Source organism: Mycetomoellerius zeteki, unplaced genomic scaffold, assembly GCF_001594055.1.
Source record: "Mycetomoellerius zeteki isolate Tzet28-1 unplaced genomic scaffold, Tzet1.0 scaffold221, whole genome shotgun sequence".
In the NCBI taxonomy this organism is placed as follows: Eukaryota; Metazoa; Arthropoda; class Insecta; order Hymenoptera; family Formicidae; genus Mycetomoellerius; species Mycetomoellerius zeteki.
Window position 1 is genome coordinate 1,221,946 of NW_017257184.1, and position 11,296 is coordinate 1,233,241.

The window sequence follows — 11,296 nt, forward strand, 5'->3', positions numbered from 1 at the left end:
TTTTCGACGATATCAACGAACTGAAGAAAGTATGATCAAATTATAAAGCCAAATAATGTTCGGCAACGTTGTTCGCATTAGTACCTTCGAACCGTGATATTTATTGAATTACAAGTGAAAATTTTATTTTTATGTAACGTTATTTTTATATAACATTAACGTTATTGAATTCACATTATATATCAACAATTGATTTCAACGTAATACATAGTAATGCGAATAAATAATAAAACAGACTATGAAATACTTTAATTGATAAACATTGATTAATAAGGCTTATTACATATATATATATTTAGTATTAAATGCGATTAATTTTTATTTCATTTTAATATTGATTAAAGTAATCGATCTGAAAATATAAATTTTTAAGTTTTTATAAATTCGTGCACAAATGCAACAAACTTTTTTATTATCATTTATTTGTGATTATTACATAAAATGCTTTCATTTTCGTCTAACGAGCGTGCAGTTCATAAATCTCCTGCTACAAATTTATAAGCTAATAAGGAACGACAGGCAGAAAAATGGTTTCAAATAGATTTGAATTCTTGTTCAGCATTAATATCGTACGCGTGACTAGTTTTTGCTTTATTATGCATTCATAAATCATGTTTACACCATATTTTTATCGCCACTATTAGTATAATTCGTAAGAGAGAGAGAGGGAGAGAGAGAAGTGAGAAAAGAAAGATACCAAATTTATGCTGAGAGAAAAGTACTTATTCATAATTGCATAAAATAATTATGGTTAGGAGCTCCATTTTATATGTAGTTATAATGTTAAGAGTAACTATATTTATAGATAATTATTTCAAAATATATATAATTGAACGATTGATCATATACTATAAGGTAATCGGACTCTATATGGCCTAGTACTGTATGCCCTATTCACTGTTTGAGAATAATTACACGGTGAATTTAACAAACAGATAGCACTAGTAAGTCGTGCAGGTTGTCTGTTTGACTCGATTGCGTCAGTTTATTGCTCAATTTGTTCGTTCTGTTATTGTGAAGCAAAATGCAGAACGTAGTCGTGATGTAATCGGAGGTAATTGCTTTCTATAATTACTAAAAGGTGGTTATTAATTTTTGTCGATCATTTTATTACAGCTCTGTATTTATACTTCACAACTGTATTTGGTTTATATTTTCGTTATAATCAAAGAGAGAAAATTCTTTGTAAGGTAAAACCAATATAACCAACCTAAACATACTGAGTGTACTTGCACACATCGATTATAATGTTTTTTTAGTGTTTTTGTTACTCCAGCTATGGATTTTAATTCACCTACTAAATATCGTAAAAATAAATAGACAATTGGATAAGTAAATAAGCAGAGATAGGTCAGTTGTTCGGAAAATAGTTCTTTGTGCATTCTTATATATTAATAAACACGTTAATAAACTTATAACCTTATAAAAGTAACATTGTGGATCACTTTATTTTTCATTTTTCTAATATTTTTTTTTACGAAAAAGAGGTAAACATAGAGGTATATACCCTTGGTTCGTATATACCTTCGGTTCGTATACCCAATATGACCTAAATGCTTTTTCTTACAATCTTCACTGCACCTATGTAAATATTTAATGTTCAAAAATGTTTTATCTTTTGAATCTACCAGTTCTTATTTTGGATTCAGCAAAAAATTAGAAAAAGTCACAAATCTTAGGTAGACCATATAGGATCCGGTTACTTTAATTAAATTATGTTAACTGCAACAACTTTTTTCTCATAATCAGTGCAATGTGTAAGAAACTATTTTTTCTATGTTTTAAACTTATTAAACGTAAAGCAAAGCAATCATCAAATCGATAAAATCAATGAACAGTTCTGACCAACTATTAATTATCTTAACGTACTTTAAGTATGTACTCAGCTGCATAACTATACGTGGTAAATCCACGGTACAACATAATTTAATCGCATAGTGCTACATCTCTTACAATAGGCTTATTTTGTAACGCAGGCCCTCATGAGACTACGGCTTAAAGTCTAGAATTTATGCGAATTCGGATCCTAAAGAGTCGATTTGTTATCTTAAAAAATATTATTTTCAAGTTTGACACAGAATGCTTCTTTGAAACAGAAATAATTTCTTTGTTATGTTTGTAAAGATATTATTTATGTCCTTTCCTACAAAGACTGATCTTAGTTACGTGTGCGAAAGACAGTAATAGTAAGTTAATAAAATGGAAAGAATGATTTTGCTGAAGTGTATCTAAAAATTTAGCTAGATACAGATCTGAACATAATTTTGTTAGACTATTAAAATAATTATGTAAGATACTCAAACTAAGTTGCTAAAATATACAAATTTTTTGTGACATTGTTCATCATACTTAAGTTTTCTAAATAAATATTTTTCTAAATAAATATATTTCCAACGAAATTATTTTCAGATCTATAACTAAATTGTTAGATATTCAGCAAAATCGTTCTTTTTGTGTGAATCCGCTACACATATCGCGAATGCTTTCTCGACAATAACGATATTACAAATCCTCTTATATCAACGTCTTTGCTCGTCAACCGGCTGTCGACCGGTGATCTGTGGCGCAGATTTACGTCGGTGACTAGCGGCGCAAACACGTCTGCACATATATGTTCGCGCAAAGGGACGAGGTCCTTTGTTTAATTCGGTCGCTGCGTAATCAATCGATGACCCGCCAATTACCGGTTTCCGTCTTAATTGGCAAACATGAGCGGAACGAACGAGCGTCCCCGCGCGACGGACGTCCCGATCGCGAATTCACATCACGTTTCCACCACGAGCCACACCACTAGCTAAAACTCGGAGTTCCTTTCTGCGGGAGTTTGTCAAAAAGCTCACGTGATAAAGGACGCCGATCTCGAGATTGCCGCCTCGAGATTTTCGTGCGGCAATAAACTCCCGATCTAGACGACGCCCTTAGGAGCGATATTACTGGCACCTTCGTTTTCGTTTCTGTATTAAATGAAAGCACGTTGCTATTCTGACGGCTACGCCGACATCACATCTTGTATTTTTAGAAATAAGTATTAGGTCAAAAAAATCAGATATTCTGATAAATCTTATAACGAAGCGAAGCAGTGTATTTTGATAAAATAGACTTAATAAGTAATAATTTTATTTTTAACGATTGATTAAAAACTTAAATTCTATCATGTGACTAACAAGGGAAGTTTCACAACTGTTCGGAATAGATTTGATTCTCCATGAAATATGTTGTTAAACACGAAAATTTAAGAGACACGTATTTTTTTATACGTGCGCTAACTCATGTTTAAGGGATGAAACCCCCCTCTGAAAAAAAAAACGGTATTTCTATTTCGAACCGAATACCGTCAGAAGTATAAAAGATAGAAAAAAATTTTTTAAATAAAAGTATCAATTTCTCAAGAGTACTTCAATGTTGTGAAGAAAAAAATTTTTTAATTTTTTTGTTAACAATTGTTAAACAAAATAATTAAAAAAATTTTTTTTCTTCATAACATTTTTGAAGTACTCTTGAAACCATACAACTTTTGTTTACAAAATTTTTTTCCATCTTTTATACTTCCGACGGTATTCGGCTCGAAATAGAAATACCGTTTTTTTTTTCAGAGGGGTGTTTCATCCCTTAAACATGAATTAGCGCACGTATAAAAAAATACGTGTCTTTTTTAGATTTTCGTGTTTAACAACATATTTCATGGAGAATCAAATCGGTTCCGGACAGTTGTGGAACTTCCCTTATTTTAATTAGTGGATAAATTTATTTATTTAACTTTCTTGCTTCTGGAAAACCTTCCGAATACTATTTTTAAACATTGGCATTTTAAATGCCATAGACAACGTTCAGTACGATCCTAACGAATGAATTCTTAAATTAGGGGATTAAGTGCTAGCGGATTAAGTTTCATATCGAATTCACGCCTGGCAGTAATTAAAAGCTATTCATGGAATGGCTACGGAAATCTCATGTAAAGTGGTGGCCGTTTTACTTTACAGCAATAAGAATTAAGGTGCATCCCGTCGATTATCGATTTGCAGATTTTTAATTTAACCACACTCTATTTACATTCACGCAATCTTCAATTCAAATTTAACCATCTGGAAATATATACACGTCTTTCGCATCCGGTGAGAACATATGCGTTTCTCTTCCTCCTTCGTCACTTCATTCTTGCTTTAGATGATAAAACATCGAACGTAGACACAGCCGGGTCATAGACGTAATTTCATAGGTTTATGAGGAACCCTTCTTTCAAACTTAGAACTGCTTTCGCGTGCGACAAATAAGATCGTAATCCTCTCGGTGCATTTTCTGCATTATGATTTCGCAGTGAGATTTACGACGAGAAGACGGTCCTCGTGAGTACGTACAGATATATGCGCGTTTTCGTTTATGTATTCCCGTGTACATACACTTGTGTGCACGCGCATGCACATATGTACATGCATGTGGCTAGCACATAAGATGATACGCTTCGTGCGGATGAATGTAGGACATTTCACATCTCCCTTCTCAACAGAGCGCAAACAAAAAGACTTCAGAAAATTTGCGAAAAGACATGATATCATTATCTGTATGATAATTCGAAAGCGCGCTCTCTGTATCGAATTCTAATCATTCATCCGAAAGCGGACAATTTTTTTGCGCGAACCCTCATTACGTTTGCTCGTTCGGGGAATTCAATTAAGCGCGAAGCGCTACTCCTATAATGAATTTCTCGTGTAATAAATTGAAAAATATGTATATTAGTTTGCCAAACACTTCTGCAGTCGCTAATTATTACTAACTAAGTCGTAAAACGATATTAACAAAACGAAAAGTGTTGTTAGATGCTGCGTTGTTAATCGGGAAAGAATAATGAAATAATGATAATGTTTCGTATATAGTGAGTCACAACGTATAATGGTTGATAACAAAACGAATGTCTATTTGTTTTTCAGTACATTAATTTAATGTATATCGAATGTTTCAGTACATTTACTTAGTATATCGAATGTCTATTTAATTTCAGTACATTTACTTAACACTATTATAAGACGCTTGTATAGGCTATGTTCTGGATCAGTCCTCGACAATGCCTAGGCCTGTATTCTGTAACTCGTTATGAATTCATAACGACAGTTACGCAGTGTTTTTTACTATAATATATAAAATATCTGCGCAATTGTCGTTGTGAGAATTCCGCTGCTTACGTCCTGAGTCGATATTGTGACGTCGCCTAAGAGATGAGACCCTAAGTCGCTATATAAGACCGTCGCGTCGCGGACACGCGATAACGCCTGAACCATCTTGGATCGCGTTAAGCGATAAAAAATGGAAAGCACAAGCAATATAAAGATAGGAATAGAGAATAAGAGATTTCAACCTATCAGAGGTTGCGTTCGGAAAACATTTAACATTGGGTGAACAATAAGGGTAAAACGATACACGGGGGCACTCGGGTGATGTTTTCGAACGCAGCCATTCCGAAAGTATCCATTCTAATCATAGATATCTATACTAGTACGAGATCGCTAACTTCTGAGTTGATTTAATGGCGGCGACAGTATATGTGTCATATATGCGTACGATGTGTGTATGTGTTGCTTATATATGAGCAAAAATTGGAGTGGCCAATTTTTAAGTGGTCATTGAATAAACTCAACCGGATATCCAGCCGTTTACAACGTTTTAATTGTAGAAATTAGCGATCTAGTACTAGTATAGACATCTGTGATTCTAGTATACATGGTTTCTGATAGATTGAAATTTGTTACTTTCTGTTCCTATTGCCTATACTTTTCATTGTGTTTCCCAGTAGGTAGAACACGGAGTCATAATTAAGTCATAATGATATCACAGGACGTCATCATGATGTCATTTGATACCTAAAAATTGACTTATAAGTGACGAATAAGGTCATGATGATGTCCTCATGACTTCTGTGTTCTACTTGGGTTCCAGTTTTAGGCTACGTATTCTAGAGTCCTAGATTTATAAGAGAAGCGCGATTGGTGTTAAGTGTTCTGATCGGTCATTGCAATCACGTGACTTAGTAGCCAATCATGAACTTATTTCTGTGTTAAAAATGGCTACTTAATGGATAATTGGTGGATTTTATAGTCCGTCTTGCAAACGACTCCATTTTTAATACTTTTTCTAATACTTTTTAGTACTTTTGCGATACTGACATAAGTCGATCGCTTCTCTGATAAATCCAGGACTCTAACGTATTCGTAAGTTTGCGACGAGAGTAGAATACTGTGTCACGATAGAGGCTTGAATGAATCTCCTTCTGCTCAGATCTCGATGATCGTACGTATTCGGGACAGTTATAGGCGCGCGGCAAATCGTGCGGCGACAAAGCCGAGGAAAACTTCAGCTCGTGATCTCGAGATTAAGACCGAAATCCCTTTGATATAAAGCCACGGCGTATTCCTCTACTCCTCACATTATTATTGATCGTATTGCACGTGTGAATAAGTACACGTATGTATGTGTGTGTAATTTGTGTGAGCCATCCGCTTATCGTTTAATTTGTGTCGTGCGCGACTTTTGTAAGCTCATCCACGCAACAGGTAATTAATTAATATTCTTTAATTATGTTAACAATTTTTTCAAATATATAATTATTATGTTAAATTGAGTGTTAAAATCAAAACGACATTCTGTATATCGTGTGATATACAGAATTATATCAGTTTACTTGAACACAGTATGGATTTAGTTGACGTCAGATATAATTTTCTATCAAGATATAAAGGAAGAAGTACTATAAAATAATTTTCTACGATTATATTATAAATAATGTTGGTATGATTTTATGAAGTTAATTATTAATAAGGCAATAGAAAATAGAAATAGTGATTTCATTCATTTTTCTAACCGTTCTCGATGAAAAGCGATCACATTATCTATATGAATTTATCGCGACGTGTTTTCCTATTAACGCGATATGTGTCCAAACGCTGAGATAAAACTTTCTACCCGCAAGATAGAATTTTATCTCGTTACAAACGAGAGAGAAGAAGGGAGGGAGCGAGTGAGTCAACGACGGCGACTTCATGCGTTAAATTACGTGTCGCACCAACTCCCAGTGGCAATTTTTCAAAACTACAACATTGTTAGGCAGTTGCCGGTTAGTAACATAATGTATGCGTCAAGGCGCGTTATATCGGTGTGCCGAGGCAGACATCGATGCCTGCCGCAAATTGACCTAAATTGGAAAATAAACGCAATACCGCCCGGATAAACGTTGAAGATGTTCGAGAAGGAAACACTCCGGTCTACGAGGAGCTATTTGCAGCTCGAATAACGCTCAATAGACTAAGGCGGTTTTCTATTGCCGACCTTAAAAGTATCCCCTTTTATGCGTATCCATATGCACTGTTTCGAACAAAAGATTTCTATTGTGCATCTTTCGCGTGCGTCTCGTCCTCCGTCTTAAAAGTTGACGACTTCGGAAAGAGAAACTCGATTCGCGGAACTCTAATGTAGATATTTTTTGTGATCTTCGGAATATTCCTTTAAGTAGAAAGTTTGCGGGTAACCAGTTTCTGTCGTCTAACCGGCGCGCTCTGGTCACCAGAGATAAAAGACTACGGAATTGTGGGGCGAATAGAAAGGAAGTTATCCCGTTTGCGCGTATACGGTCATAAGATGTCATAAAGCTATTCGCAAGATGCTAGAATTACGACCCGTGTCTAAAAAGTTTAAAGTTACATTTAATATGATATATAGTTGCACTTGATGCAAATTAGTCATATTAATACATTTTTTATGCTGCAGTTTGTTTTATGATTTTAGCTTTAATTTAATATAAGATAATTTAATGAAAGGTTGCTAAACGTAAATATATATATAAAATATTTTTAACATTTGTGAGCACAACTTCAAAAATGAATTCGAGACATAAAAAGTTCATATAAATATTTGTTCTTTCTGTGACCTTATTTCCGAGTTACAAACGTTTTTATGTTTCTCTACTTTTCATTACAAACTGAGTTAGTCTAGTTGATTCTATCCAGATATTTACTATCAATTTAAGTTAAGATGTTTACTATTAATTACTGATTGAGTACTGTTAATTACTGATAGAAATGTGTAAAGATGCTAAGTTCAGTTTGTCATGAGAATTAATGAAACACGAAAACTATGTAACTCTATAACTGGGAAACAAAGTTAGATAGTACATATGTTTGTATGGTATATAAACATTTTGTGTTATTATATTTTTTTAATTCATTTCGGAAGTTATGCCTACATTATGAAATATTCTGTACATAAAGAAAACAGTTATGCAAAAATATCGACATAATAGTTGTACATTAAAATTATTTCGAGCTACATAAGTTATGGCATCGTGACTCAAAGAATTTAACGTAAACTTACTATCGCGCGAAATCATCGCTCCATCAAGTCCACTATGTAGGATTGACGCGTAATTGCACGACGGTCGCCTGAGTTAAGGAGAGTAATATGCCTGAAAGCTTGGTGCGCGCGGTAACACACGTAGGAGAAAGCTATTCTAATGACCCCCTATTTGTTCCTCACTTCCCATAACGAGAAACGTAGCGTACGTTGGCCAGTGACAATCGATACCGACAGAACGAGACACTTATCTTCTAATGACTATAACAGCTCTCGATATGTCGACAGCATGTGCAATGCAGCCACCTGGCTCGGAATGGGCGCACCTCACTAGCGATGACATCTACGAGAAGTGCACAAACGTTTTCCGTCGTTCACATATCACTTTGTTCTTTATCGAGGTTGATGTTGCGCGCTGTATTGATAGATAATTACAATTTGTGGCATTTCTTCCGCGGCGACGTGGCGATAATCTTTCTTATATGACTGTAAGGGACTATCTTTCTTACGGTTAGGAATTATTAATGTATTATTTACCTTTAATATTTTTGAAGAAATGAAAATACAATCCAAAATATGAACAAGTCATGTATGTATATTTTAAAAAACAATCTGTAAAATTACAGTAAATTTAATTTTTGATAATCTATCATTCATATCAGAATAGAATTTTGTATGTAATTTTATATGCCACATATATGAAAAATATTTGAAGAATTAAGATATATAAATATATAAAATATACTTATATTAAAATATTCCTTCTTGAAAAGTCCGAGGATAGGTCGTTTAAAGTAGGCTTTACAAAGTAAATAAATTTAAGATAAAATTGAGCTCTCGAGATTAACAATAAAATATATAATCAATGACAGAGGCAATTGAGAACAAAAAATTAAGACGCAGTTATTAAAGCATACGTTAACGATGTATTTCATGGACCTTACAATTATAATATAATGAAATCGGACGTTTCGGCTCAGTTCAAGCCATCCTCAGCGATGTCCAAATACTCCATTAAAAATTATTAAAAATAAGATCCAAGAATGCAGCTAAGGGAGCATCTTCAATTTTAAACTTGAGAAGCATCATTATCAATTAGTTAAATAGCTAACTGAGTACCGTTGCAAATCATGATCCAAATATCAAAAAGTTTAGAAACGCATGAATACAGATAAATCGTTAAGAGGACCCCACATTGATATTTTGCACGATTCGGTCCTCTTAACGATCGATTTATCTCTATTCATGCGTTTCTAAACTTTTTGATATTTGGATCATGATTTGCAGCGGTGCTCAGTTAACTATTCAACTAATTGATAATGATGCACGGAAAAAAAAGTAGCTGTCGTAACTAAAAATTGCATGTGATAACTAAATGGCAGATGTAAAATATGGACAGCTAAAGTATAGGTATTATAGCTAATGTCTTAGCTGTGATATCTATATTATAACAGCAAACCATTTCACTGTAATTTATAAATTTATAGTTACGACAGCAAATATAACAAACTAAGATTAGCGGCAGAGAAAATCTTTTTTTCTGTGTGTTTCTCAAGTTTGAAATTGAAGAGGCTCCCTTAACTGCATTCTTGGATCTTATTTTTAATAATTTTTAATGATATTTGGACATCGCTGAGGATTGCTCGAACTGAGCTGAAACGTCCAATTTCATCATATTAGTTGTAAAGTCTATGAAATACGTTGTTAATGTATAACGCTTTAATAACTGCGTCTTAATTTTGCTCTCAATCGCCTCTCAATGTTATTGTTTATATATTTTATTGTTTACAAAGTAAGTTGTAGATTTTTTAGAATAATAATTTCTAAACGATTTATTTTGTGCCATATACTGTTATGTACTGTGCTATGCAACTTTAGTGTTATGAAGTGCAATATAGCTATATTGTTACCAAATACTAAGTTTACTATACGTTGTTTCACGAACTATACAATATATTTATGTTATTATTGAAGTAATTAGTAATATGCATAGTGATTAACGATAACTGTTACATTTTCCATGATTGCCTGCAGTAAAGCTGATTATTTATGGTTATTATATGCAAATAATCATTATTGAGTCTAATACTTGATATATTCAGCATTATTCGATATATAATAATTGCTGTTATAAGTAATTATTGAGAAATCTGTTTATTATTAGATTTTTACCTTACCAGAAGAAAGATATAAATAGTAAAACACACACAATATACAAATTTCAGTTTTTAGTTATATAAATATATAATAATCAATATGCAATTACACATATAAATTGATTAAGAAAACATTTATCATAATTTTATAATATAATTCTGTAATAATGATATGACAATTCTAATGACAATTGCCTAATTTATATAATACAGTTATATCCCATCAGTTCTGTATAAATCTTTCATAAACGTATGATAATGGCTTTTTAATCCTAGCACAGTATCACTGATTTAGAATTACTTGAGGCATTTATAAATGCGAGCAAAACAGTTAAAAGGTCAAAAATTATGGTAAATGATAGCATTAAATAAAATATTGCTTTCAATATTTACATATTTCATTATTTTATAGAAGATATATTAGGTGCGCAACTAAGTTCTCGCTGTTATTTTGATGAAAATGCAACTTGATTGTGAAAAAATGGTTACAAATGAATCATTGAAAGTATTGCCCATCGCTAGCTACTACTTTTTCCCATCTTTCTGGCAGAGCCAGAATACCGTTACGGTAAAACTGTTCATCTTTTGAGACTATCCACGAATCAAGCCATTTTTTGATGTCTTCATATGAGTCGAACTGCTGGTCAGCCAGACCATGTGCCATTGAACGGAACAAGTGATAATCGGACGGCGCAATATCTGGAGAATATGGCGGGTGGGGTAGGACTTCCCATTTCAGCGTTTGCAGATAGGTTTTAACGGGTTTTGCAACGTGAGGCCGAGCGTTGTCATGCTGTAGAATCACT

At 33.4% G+C, this 11,296-nt stretch overlaps 1 protein-coding gene across 1 annotated transcript in view; it reads left to right on the forward strand.

The window, feature by feature from the left end:
* The first annotated feature begins 4,297 nt into the window (after positions 1-4,297).
* The window catches only part of dpr12 (defective proboscis extension response 12), a 214,707-nt gene continuing 207,708 nt past the window's right edge, over positions 4,298-11,296 (forward strand). Inside the window, exon 1 of the mRNA XM_018448518.1 lies at positions 4,298-4,343. The gene's annotated coding sequence lies outside the window, so the exon portion shown is untranslated. The remainder of the gene's footprint in view (positions 4,344-11,296) is intronic.